The sequence below is a fragment of the Haplochromis burtoni genome, unplaced genomic scaffold, assembly GCF_018398535.1.
Source record: "Haplochromis burtoni strain Fernald_Lab_line unplaced genomic scaffold, NCSU_Asbu1 Contig_786, whole genome shotgun sequence".
NCBI lineage: Eukaryota > Metazoa > Chordata > Actinopteri > Cichliformes > Cichlidae > Haplochromis > Haplochromis burtoni.
Genome location: NW_024583147.1, coordinates 59,629 through 72,218, shown reverse-complemented (window position 1 = coordinate 72,218; position 12,590 = coordinate 59,629).

Sequence of the window (12,590 nt, the reverse complement as noted above, 5' to 3'; positions counted from 1 at the left end):
CCTCCTCTGATTCACCACTCTGTTTTTATTAAATATGATTGAAGAGCGTTTCTCACATAAATAGTAGAAGTCCATAAGTAAACATCTCTCCTCTTCAAAACACAGCTAGAGATAACTTACAATCACCAATCCCCTCAATCTGAAACAGCCTCAGTTAAACTTGCTCTGACTGTGCAGAGCCATCACTCAAAGCAGAGAGTACACAGATAAGATGACAGATAACAGCAGAGGAGAAACTTTGTTTGCACATTTGAAATTCAAATCAGGCCACAGTACAGGGTCTGTTTTAGTCAGAGATCTGTGGTTCTGATCCACTGCCTGCTGAGTCCTCTCCTCATACACTTAGCCTCCGAGTATTTAAGATCATAATATTTATATGTTTTGTTTTTTTAATGGCAGATCTCTGTTGTTTACTGTCCTGTCCTGCTGAATGGTAGGAGCAAACAGTTTTAAGTTTGAAAGAAGTATAATTTGAAACAATTTCATGGCATGAAACAGACTGGTAAAACACAGCAGGAGACGCTGATGACAAGACACAGAGACCAGAGTAAGAAAAGACTGAACACAAAACAAACATAATAAAACAAAAAACAGGAACTAGAAATAACAAACTCAGACTAAACTAAATTCAAGAACTGCATCAAAGACCCTGACAAGGAGACCAGATGTGGGAAATAACGAGATACAAATACTCCATTACTTAAGTAGAATTTCAAGTATGGTAAATGATGGTACATTATGTTGCGCGTTTCTACTCTATCTGAGCACTCAAAGCACTTTATAACCGATTCATTCACCCAAGCACTTTTTCTTAGCTGTTAGTGCCTATCTAACATTCACACACAGATGGATGCATTGGGAACTGAACCACCAACCTTGCAATCAGTCGATGAGCTGCTCTACCGCCTGAGCTACAGCCATCCTGAAGTCAAATTCAGGTATCTGAATTTGAGTTGACTAGTTGATTTTTTTTGCTCTGCTTGATTTTTACTTTTCCTCCCTACATTTTAAAACCAATATCTGTTCTCTCCACTCAAACAGACTCATTACTTTTGCTTTCACTCGTGTTGGTCGAGTTATTATTTCAGCTGCCAAAAATCAAACTGATTTCAGAAAAATGGAGGAAGAAGAAAGGTTAGATTTAAAGGTAAGAACTCCTCAGTGGTGTTCATCTGATCAATAAACAAAGTTGAAGATAACAGCCAGCTTGTTATCTTCAACTTTGTTTAAAATTTTATCAGACAAATACTGTATTTTATGCCTATGTGGATTGCAGCATTTTGTCATGTCATTCAGAAACAAAGTGACAGCAGTTTCAATGTGAGTCTGCTCGCAGGGCAGCTGTGTCATTGTGAAGACTGGATTTCTGGATCAGAACATCCAGATTATATCTAAAAATATGTGAATGTGTTTGTACAAACACAGGGAGGACGTATACTTAGAGATCTGATGTAGGTTGAATGGAAGTGAAGCTCTAACCAGTCTATTTCATGAAACACTGACCGTGATCATTCTCTTCACCCAGCAGCTGAACTGCATTCCAGTCAAGTACAGATGTGTTTACTGTACGTATCAGGACTATGAACAAATGTTTGCGTGTTTCTCCTTACTCTCCACACCGTGTGTTTTTAAACCCACCGTGTCCTGTTTATACGAGCAGTGTGAGTGTTTTAACCAGACCTTTGACTTTTGTCCAAAGTTCGAGCCTTTTCTCTGCATTTAATTTAAGCATTAATATCACAGAATAACTGTTGTTGCCGCTGATCAACAAACTGCTTGCTGGGTGGGACCATCTCTGTCCTTCCTTTGATAAACATTCAAAATGAAACTCACTCAGTGACTTCAATGTGACGTTAATCTTTTGTTTTATGCTCATAGAAAAGGAAAACTTGGTTTTATTTTAAAGTCTTGTTTATTTCAACAAATCTGTCATATTGAGCTCATGATCTACACCTGTGGTTGTTGTTTTATGTGCTCTGCTTAGACGCTTCGTTTCAGGAAGCCTGGGTGTGGCAGCCGAACCACTCCTCCAGAACATATAAGCTGTAGCACAGCTGTTGCTTTCACTTTGGGGACTTTCCGCAGTGGCTCAATAAGCACCCTCAGTGCTTTTTCATACCTTTAGATTTGGAGATTACATTTAAGTTATCAGATATATTTGAAATATACTGAAGACCTTTAAATGGAGCTAAAGGAGACAGTGGAACAACTGCGTCCCTCCACGGACGATGGAGGGAGATTAATGGTGAGGTCGTGTTTAAATTGTTTAAATTGTTTTCATTGTCACTGTTTTCCTTTTATTTTGACCTGCTTAGTTCACAGTGCGAACTTCACAGCTAATGTGAGGCAAACAGGGACGCCTGGTTAAAGCTGGTAAACCTGAACGTTGAACCTTCAACTGTGCTCTGCTGTGAATTTAGCTGGGACCTGACAGTCACAGGTAGCAGCTACTGACCTACTATGTCATCTAAAGACAATCAGCAAATAACAAAACAACAACTTCATAGATCGATATTTAGGAAAAGCCGAGGCAGAAGCTGCAGTGGACGCTTCATTGTTTCTAAGACTCAGTTTCTCTTCACTGCTCTGTTACTTCACTCCAACTTTCCTCTTCTCCGTGGCTGCTTACAGAGGAACAACAGGACAAACTCGACCGACCGGTTAATGCATATTCACACTCTATTACAACACAGCTGACAGATGGGCAGTCCCATGAAAACAATGGGCCAATCCAATTCCTGATCTAGGCTACATATATCACCCGAGGCCCGTTTAGTTTGTAAACAGTGGTTTGTGAGCTGTCCACATTAAGGAAGACTTTGGCTTTACAGACAACACTGATTGTCACTCTCCGTGATAAACAGATCTTTGATGGTTTATCGAGGCAGAGAAAGTATGATGAATTTTCTTCGTATTGGACTGCTCTGGGCTCTGCTGTTTGGAGTACTGCAGGCGTCCGTCCATAAAGGTAAACTTAGCAAATGTTCAGGCGTATGTAAACTGAGCACTTTGCGTGTTTAACCAGTGATGATGACATGTGGTCGTAACAGTATACATGCTTCTAGGGCTACCTTTTTAAAACAAATAGTTTTTATTATTATTATTATTATCATTACTATTATTATTATTGCTGTTGTTGATGATGTTAACAATATTATTAATAATATCATTATTAACGAGATCGTTGTTCAAAAGCAAAACATTTCACAAAACAGAGAAGCAACCACACATAAACTCAAACATCTAAGCAGCGATAACGGAAAAACATCATGTAGAAAAAAGGTCACTTAGGTAAACTGATTAATTTAAATTGATTAAATTATTATGTTGATATACATTTTATATTATAATCGAGGGTTCATCGTTCGGTTTTAATATCACACCAGCTGTCAAAGGTTTTAAAATATAGAATAAAATTAAAAGCAATTCAAATGGTCATAGAGCAGATATAAACACCATCATGCATATTAACAATTATGTGAAAAAAAATCATAAACCTCAATTCGGTTGCTGATTTGAGTTTGTCGTACACTACCACAACGTGGACACGGGTGACGTTAACTGTGTCCACGTTATTCGTTAAACATGGACACGGTAATGAGCAGGTGTAAAATTATTACATTACATTTAAATGCTAATAACACAAAAACAGCAAAGGGGAGACACAGAAAATGTCTGTTTATAAACAATATGTTTTTAAGAGGGATCTGAATCTGATATTCTCGGGGACGGAGACTTACAGCTCACAACCGGGAAAAAGAAACTCAATTTTAAGGTTAATATAAAAATAGAAAAGATTAAACAAAAAAAGTTTCAAGCACTGCAGAATTGCAGTGTTGTTGTTTGTTGTGCGGCGTTTCTCTTCATCGGACAATGAAACACGGAAAACCACTGCTGCCCCTGACAAAAGTTCATATCGAGACAGAGAGATTAACAACCACTTATGTCGACAACTTTTACCATACAGCACCACAATCAAAGAACTGGAAAATTAAAAAGCAGCCAAACAGTTTTTGAACAATTTCATGCAAATCAGTGATAATTCTTACATAGTCATGTTTTTAATTATTCATTAGTTTATTTATATTTTTTATTATTTTATATTTTTTTATATATTATATTTTATTATTTTTAATTATTAAATTAATTAAAATTATTTTATTTGTTAGTTGTGTGTATCATTATGTATATTAATTTTTATATTTATTATATTTATATATATATGTTTATATTTTTATATGTATTATTTATTTTTATTTATTTATTTATTATGTTATTTATATTTTTATTTATTTATGGTATTCATAGTTTTATTATTTTATTTTTTATTATTTTATTCTTTTATATTTTCTGTCATGTTCCAGCCACTAAGTTGATTTGTTTACACTTGTTGTTGTTTTTGTTCCCTTATAAAGAGGAAAAAAAGACAAACACAGGTGGTTTAAGACGGCGCCATCTTAAACCACCTGTAAGGTGGTTGTCATGTGACACATTTCGAGTGATTTAAGATGGCGCCGTTTTCTGTGGTTTCCTTATCAAGAGCAGTGTCGATATGAAACGTCACACAACACTAGGTGCGATGAAACACAAAGTTGGAGTTGTGTAATCTGTGGACTTTTATGTTTCTGTATGATTTTCTTGCAACGTAGTTTGTGTGAACGTTGTTGTTGAAAAGCATGTGTATAATGAGTTACAGAAACACATCAGTTCCTTTTCTGTGCAGCTTTTATTTATTTATAGAGTCGAACGAAGAGAGGTGACAGAAAAAGGATTTATACAAATCAGGCTGAGGGAAGAGAAGGTTTCTTTCCCTGATGGGCAACCGCCCTGATCCTTTTATACCTTGACCAAACTCACAAAGAAAATTCCTCAACACATCACATGAGCCTATACAGTATTTTACGGTTTTGACGTGGAGGACTCAATCGCAGAACTCCAGGATCATTCGCACGCAAGAAAGTTTTATTTCCAAGTCCACCAGGTGTATATACAGAAGGCGCAGGGGAAGTGTTATGTACAACGGGGTGGGGACGAGGCTCCAGGGAAATCCAGGGGGAGGCACGCGCAATCCAAACAATCCACACACACATGACAGCAGGCTCTCTCTCCAACACTCGCCACTCAGGAATGACACGGGGAAGAATCCAGGAAGTCTGTAGACAGGGAGACGTTGGTAAATACAAAGCACAAAGAAACACTCCACTTAACTTGCTGTGGCTTGACGTTCACTAACACGTAGCAGACAACGATCCAGCAAAGAACAGCAGTCATCTTCTGGCTTATATGCTGATCACCTTGATGAGGCTCAGGTGTTTCCTTTCTCCAAGGGCCGAGGGCGTGAGCCCACAGTGAGTTCTGCCCCGGTGACAGAAAGGAGCAGAGAGAGAAAGATAGAAACCGCTGATCAGCGTTCAGGTGACCCTCCTGGCCGTGACACTATACCTTCAAACCTTCCCCCTCACATGGGGCCGCTGACTTTGCTATGCACTCAGCCATTACAGTGATCTAATCTAGAGAAGATGAAAGCAGATTACTAGATTTGTTCATGCTTACTTAAGTCGAGGTTGTTATCAGAAATGACTGTGAGGATTTTACATTATTGGTCCAGTTTTATAGATCAGGAGCTCAGGTGTGTTTGTGAGTGCGCTGCATACACAGCGGCCAATGACAACTACCTCAGTCTTATTCATATTTGGCTGCAGAAGGTTTGTGCCATCGAACAGTTATTATGCTTGTTGTGTAGCAAAGGCCCTATATCTTATTGGAACTACATTACCCAGAAGACCTTGCACACAGCTGACTGATGTAGTTATCTCCCAGGGTGCAGCAAAGCAGAGAGGTGCTAGGAACTAAAGCGAACAGCCCATCCTTTATTTGTTACAGCAGGAGTTTGACTGTGGTATGTTTACAACACTTCTATTTTGTGATATTTGTGTTGTAGTTACTTCTAGTTTACTTACCAACTACTATTTAGAAGAAGAAGAAGAAAGAAGAAAGTGTACTTTATTGGTCCCCGTGGGGAAAATCCCTCTCTGCATTTAACCCATTCACTCAGTGAAGCAGTGGGCAGCCATTGGGCGCCCGGGGAGCAGTGTGTAGGGACGGTTTAGTAAAAGTGTGAACAAGTGGGGTTTTTTTTCACCACCCCACCAGAAAAAAGCAAAATGGTCACTTTAGTTTTGAACCTAATTGTTTCTATGAGTGTGATTTCAAAGCTCCAGAAGTTAGTAATTGTACTTTGATCCCTTTAACCTCTCTGCTTTGTGTCACTTTCTCTCTTCCAGACCAGAAAAACATTGCAGCTGGACAGAACGTCACTCTGCCGTGTCGAGCTCCAAACAACAACATCCCCATCATAGTGGTAGAGTGGAGCAGAGCTGACCTGGGCAAAGAAAGTGTCCTAATGTACCGGGATAAGCAGCTGGATCCAGATCACCAGCATCTGTCTTTTAAGAGCCGGGTGGATCTGCAGGACAGACAGATGAAGGATGGAGACGTGTCTTTGATTCTGAAGAACGTGACGATTAATGACACTGGAACATACGAGTGTCGTGTTGTACAAAGAACAAACCGCAGGAAGAGAGCAAATCTGAAGACTGACCCCATCAGCATCATCTACCTTCATGTTGATCCTCCAGGTGAGTGAGTAGAGTTGAGTGTGTGTGTGATCAGAGGTGAAGCTGCTTCCTGTTGTTGATGTTTGTTTCTAAAGATGTTGTTGATGAGACTTTGTAGAAAGCAGCTGGTCTGAGTGATGTGATCAGAGTGCAGTAGATAATGTCTGACAGCAGTTTGAAGAGGAAATGGATTCTGTTCTGTTCTTCACTCATCACCTACCTGACAGCTGACACCTCACACCTGTTTCTCACCTGCAGGTCAGACAGGAGGACACACAGAGGATGGAGGGAAGAGGCTGGATCTGTTGGACTCGTCATTGGTCTTTCAGTTGTTGCTGTGGTGTTTTCTGCTGCTGTTGTTTTTTTTTTGATCTATAGAAAACATAAAAAATGTTGTCAGGACTCAGATCATCCTCCCACTGAACCAAAGATTGAAATTCTAGAATTTCGAACTCTGAATCTCCTGCTGATGAACACAGAGACAGAAATGACCCGGAACAAACAACAGTCACCAACACTCCACAAGGATCCCTGATGTCACTCTGACATTGAGAATGAACTACTACTCCTCAGAAACAGCAGGACTGTTCCAGAGAGACATCAGAGTGCAGTAGATAATGTCTAACAGCAGCTTGAAGAGGAAATGGATTCTGTTCTGTTCTTCACTCATCACCTACCTGACAGCTGACACCTCACACCTGTTTCTCACCTGCAGGTCGGACAGGAGGAGACCCTGGGCTGGAAGCTGGTCTGTCAGTTTTTGGTGTGACTTATTTTTAAACCTGAAACAATTTTTTCACCTCCTCTTTGTACTGAACAAAAGCTGGTCTTAAGCTATATTTATATTATAAGCTAATGAAATGTTTCATAACTAAAATCTGACAGTTGAGCTTTCAGATTACTGCAGTACTATTTTATCTACCTCATGCTTTATAACCTATTTATTTCATTACAAAATGTCCAACTAATGTTCCTTCTGCTATCGGTTAATGAAGCTTCAGTAGAAAATTGAATCAGTCTATTTCAGCTTTAGCACTGGATACATGAAAATCTATCTACTGTCATTTCATTGTTTTTATAGAAAACAGATCAACTAGTCTGACAGGTGCCTCCTCATCACAGAGGTAACACTGTGATCAGTAACATTAGACGTTCATTGCTATTAAATGTTCTCATTAGTTTGTTTCTGTTTCTTTATTGTATTGATACATTATTACACATAATTCTCAGAAATTATAAGAGCAGAATACAAACAGACCATGACACATTTTTCAGGGATTCTCAGCTGCCAGAAGCAGATCAGAAAAGATCATAATGTTTTATATTCTGTAAATGATCAAATAATGAAGAAATAAATGATGTCAAAGTTAATTCTCAGTGTTATTAACAATGTCCAGGTGTTGAAACTTTGTAAGCTCTGCTTTGCAAATCTTTCATGTTCTTTAAAGAAAAGTAAAGATCTTTTGATCTAAAGTGACTGAATTTTTATTTCAGCTCAGCCCCAACAAAATGTCTGTGTCTTCATCTTTTTCTGGTCTTTTATAAGGGAAGTGAGACCACACTAATGTCTCACATGCTAAGTGTCTAGGTTTCTACAGAGAAAGAGGATCATACCCAGTGTGCACACTACACAGGAGTGACAGCTGTGCCCACACAGTTTAATTTCTACCTGCAACAACATCAGTGATCACACTAGTCAAACTTGCTCAGCAATGGCAAGGACAAACATTTTCTTAATACAATGAATATAACATTTTTAGACTGTCATAGTATAACTATCTGGTGAGAATAAATTATGTATTACTAATATATTTGAGATCTCATGCAGGTTAGACGTGTAGGCTAAGTGAAGCCGTAACTTTACATCATGATTCAATCCATTCAAATCTGCTAATAAACCTGAATATTGACCTTTAACCACGATACAGAGAAAATGCAATTGAAATGTAACCTGCACAACTCCTAACAAGCCAGTGTTGTGGTTTGTGTTCAGGTTCATTAAAACCACTGTTCAGTTTGAGGAAGCAGTTTTAAGACACAACAGACATGAATGCAAGTGTAATCGTTTTTGTTTTTGTTTGTTTGTTTTAAAACAAGCTCATTATTCAAGTCTTTAAGAATCCAAAGAACATTTAACAGCCTGAAGGAAAACTGTGGATGTTAAAAATGTTCTGTTCTTTTCTTTTCCTGTAATTTGTTTTACAAGCAGCAACTCATGAACTCAGTAACTCGATAAAATGGTTTAAACAACTAAATGTGGGATCAGGGCTGTGAGTCAGTCAGTCTTATTTGAATGTTCTTTGATAGCATGTGTAGCATGAGCTCACTTGTTTATTTATTTTTTCTTTTGTCAACTGAAAAAAAAAAGTGAATCAATTCTGATAAATTGCTACAGAGTAGGTGGAGCCCAACCCTCCCCCATTTCTTGTAAAACGAAACTTACTTTCTCCATTTTCGTCCTTTCTTTATCAACTTATGTGTGACTTTCTTTCTTTTTTCCTTTGTAAATAATTGTATTTAAGGTAGGAACATTAAAACAGGCTGTTGTTGGTCCTGTCTGTGACGGCTATGCTGATTTATACTGGATGATGAACTGTGACATGGGATCCATGGTAAGCAATAAATGCTTGAGCTCATAAGATCAGTATGGCTGGACTTTCCCCATACAACAACTTTCATTCACAACAATAACATCGCGTCAGCCCAGCAAACACCTCACTGACTTCAAACCCAGGCTTAGCCTCTACATTACAGCTTTACTTTATTTTTCTCTCTTAGAGCCTTTTTCAGAATGACTTATAATAACTCCTGCATCCCAAATATGAATTAATAATACTATAAATTCAGTGATTCAGCAAGAGATGCCTGAACATTCAAACATTGTAAATAAATAAACCTTCATGACACTGCTGCATCACACCTGCTTATGAAGCATATGAAGTGGATCAGAGTACAGTTGTTCATGGGCTTGTTTGTTTTCTCATATTATGAGGTTTCCTCCATGATTTATGACTTATTGAAGCATTTTAACCTTTGACACTGTTTCACCTGATTTCAATGTTGAACCTGAAATAAATAAATAAATACATGAAAATTTGCGCATAGGAACCATACCTAGTATGGTTTAATTGTTTAATTAAGCAGTTAGACATTTTTCTGAGAACAATAATTGTCGGCAGTGCTTCTAAATAAACACAGCATCATGCTGAAACCTCAGCGCTGGTTCAGCTGCTTGTTATCACCAACTTTGTTTAAAATGTTATCAGCTAAATAATGTAGTTTTGTAATGACTGAGAATAAAACACAAACACCAACACAAATGCATTTTTTTCATTCAGAAACAAAGTGACGGCAGTTTGAATGTGAGTCTGTTTGCACGGCAGCTGTGCTATTATGAAGACTGGATTTCCATTTCTTATCCATTAACTAAACGAAACTTTTCCTTTGTCGAGACAACAGAGAAGTGAATGAACTGAACAAGGGAAGAAATTGTACTGCACATGTTGTTTTTTAACGTAAACTAAGAAACAGTGTAGAAACTCCCTGCAGGAAAGCAGTCAATGCATTACAGTGTGTGTGTGATGCTGTTGCTGTTGTTTGTAATAATGTGGTGTTGATATCAAGTGAATGTGTCATTTACATGATGAACACTGCATACCTGTAGCACATGTCAGGCTAAAAATAATGATGAGGCCAAATAAGCACTATGACTGATGCTCAAGAGGATATGCAACGCAGAGGAAAACCCAGAGACATGTTGATTAATGATATTCATGGATACAGAACTGACCTTATATTAGTTTAAAACCAATAAATATATTATTCCTGCTCTGAGGCCTTGTGGTATTTGCTTCCGGAAGTGTGCACCTCCTTGAAAACATAAACCCAGGGAGACAGAGAGGCCAACGGAGAGATGAAAACACGCACAGACACAAAAAGAGCAGGCTGCCCGGCAAGGAGTGTCAACCCATGACTAGCAAACATTATGTAGTCATTTTTATTATGAAGCGTCATGAAGTCTCAAGGGTTTGTAAGAAATGGTTGAACTGCATTCCAGACATGATGAGACGGGATTAAATAGTCTGCTGTGTGTGTGTGTGTGTGTGTGTGTGTGTGTGTGTGTGTGTGTGTGTGTGTGTGTGTGTAGCAGTACTGATGAATGCTGAGAGACGCTCCTCCTCTGATTCACCACTCTGTTTTTATTAAATATGATTGAAGAGCGTTTCTCACATAAATAGTAGAAGTCCATAAGTAAACATCTCTCCTCTTCAAAACACAGCTAGAGATAACTTACAATCACCAATCCCCTCAATCTGAAACAGCCTCAGTTAAACTTCTTTGGTTTATTTGCTCTGACTGTGCAGAGCCATCACACAAAGGAGAGAGTACACAGATAATGAGTGTAATGAGTCTTTTGCTGCATTTGCTCCAATGGTCCATCATGGGGGCATGCATGGGGTGACAGGGGTTGTCCATGATAGAAAGAAGCTTTTTTAGCATCCTCCTCTCAGACACCTCCTCCAGGTTCTCCAGTCTGACACCCAGGACAGAACCAGCCTTTTTAATCAGTTTGTTCAGCCTGTTGGCATCAGCTTCCCCAGCACACAGCTGCAAAGAACACGATGCCCTCCAACACCGAGTGATAGAACATGATCAGCATTTTCCTACCAACATTGAAGGACCTGAGTCGCCTCAGTAGGAAAAGCCGACTCTGCCCTTTTTTGAAGATAGCATTGGTGTTCTTGGTCCAGTCCAGTTTACAGTCCAAGTGTACCCCCAGGTACCGGTAGTCCTCAACGATCTCCACATCAGCCCCTCTGATGGTGACAGGGTTAGGTTAAGAACAAAACTTAATGTTTTACTTTCTTCTTCTCGCATTTTTCTTTATTTAAAAAAAATCATTATAACTTATAATAATCAATGAAAGCTCCTGAATCCCAAACAGCGTAATTTATAATTGTTTGCTGTGATCCCATCTTGGCACAGAATCCTGAATCAGAGAGTAAATTAAACAGGAAACACAGAGAAAGTGTACACAAGTAACAAGAGAGCAGAAGCTTTGCATCCACATTTGAAAGTCAAGTGAGGTAGAAGAACAGGCCCTTTACTCAGATCTGAGGTACTGATTTGACAAGTAATTTAGTTATAGTGTTTAAATGTATATTAACCCTTGATCACATAGATGTGATCACAAAAACAACAAGACAGCAGCTCGTCTTTCTGCAGCAGCTGAGGTGGTTTGGTATACTCACATCTATTGATGTTATTCTGTGTGTCTGTATCACAACCTGCCAAGACCACAAAGCTCTATGGAGGAGGGTCAGATCACAACGTATCACCTGTCTGAACTGCCAGTCATTCGGGACAGCAGTGGAGGCAGGGCGGGGGTATGGCCCAGCATCCCAGACCCCGACCAGACGTCCAACTCCTTCTCCCGGACCCCCACCCCCAATGGCGAGCAGATAACCTATACTCTATACCTTCACAGCCCACTCATATGTGGTGTTGCTGCATGCTGTTCGGAGTGCATTTAGAACCCAGGATGGGGCTTTCTGCCAGAGCGCAGCGGGTTCAGCACGGCCCCTCCTGAGAGCCCTTAATGTCCACCCATTGAGGGTTAATGCTGCTTGAGCAGAAACCATTGCTGTGGCCTGGCACTGACACTAACATGTCCACACGTTGCTAACTTTTGTGTTCTTTAGTTTTCACAGTGTCTGAAGAGTGACACAGAGAGAGTGAATACAAGTACGAGTATGATGTGTAGCCATTGTTTTGTTAGTGTATAATGACATCAGCACAGAAAAACAAAAAGAGAAAGAGGAGCATTGTGTAGAGTTACTTTACAGCTGTGAGTGAAAAGTAAAAGTCTCAGTAATTTTGTGGTTATTTGAATGTCGTTCTTGCTTGTGTTCAGTGTTGTATATGGATTCCTGTTTGTGTACAATAACACAATAACGATGTGTTGCAGGTTTC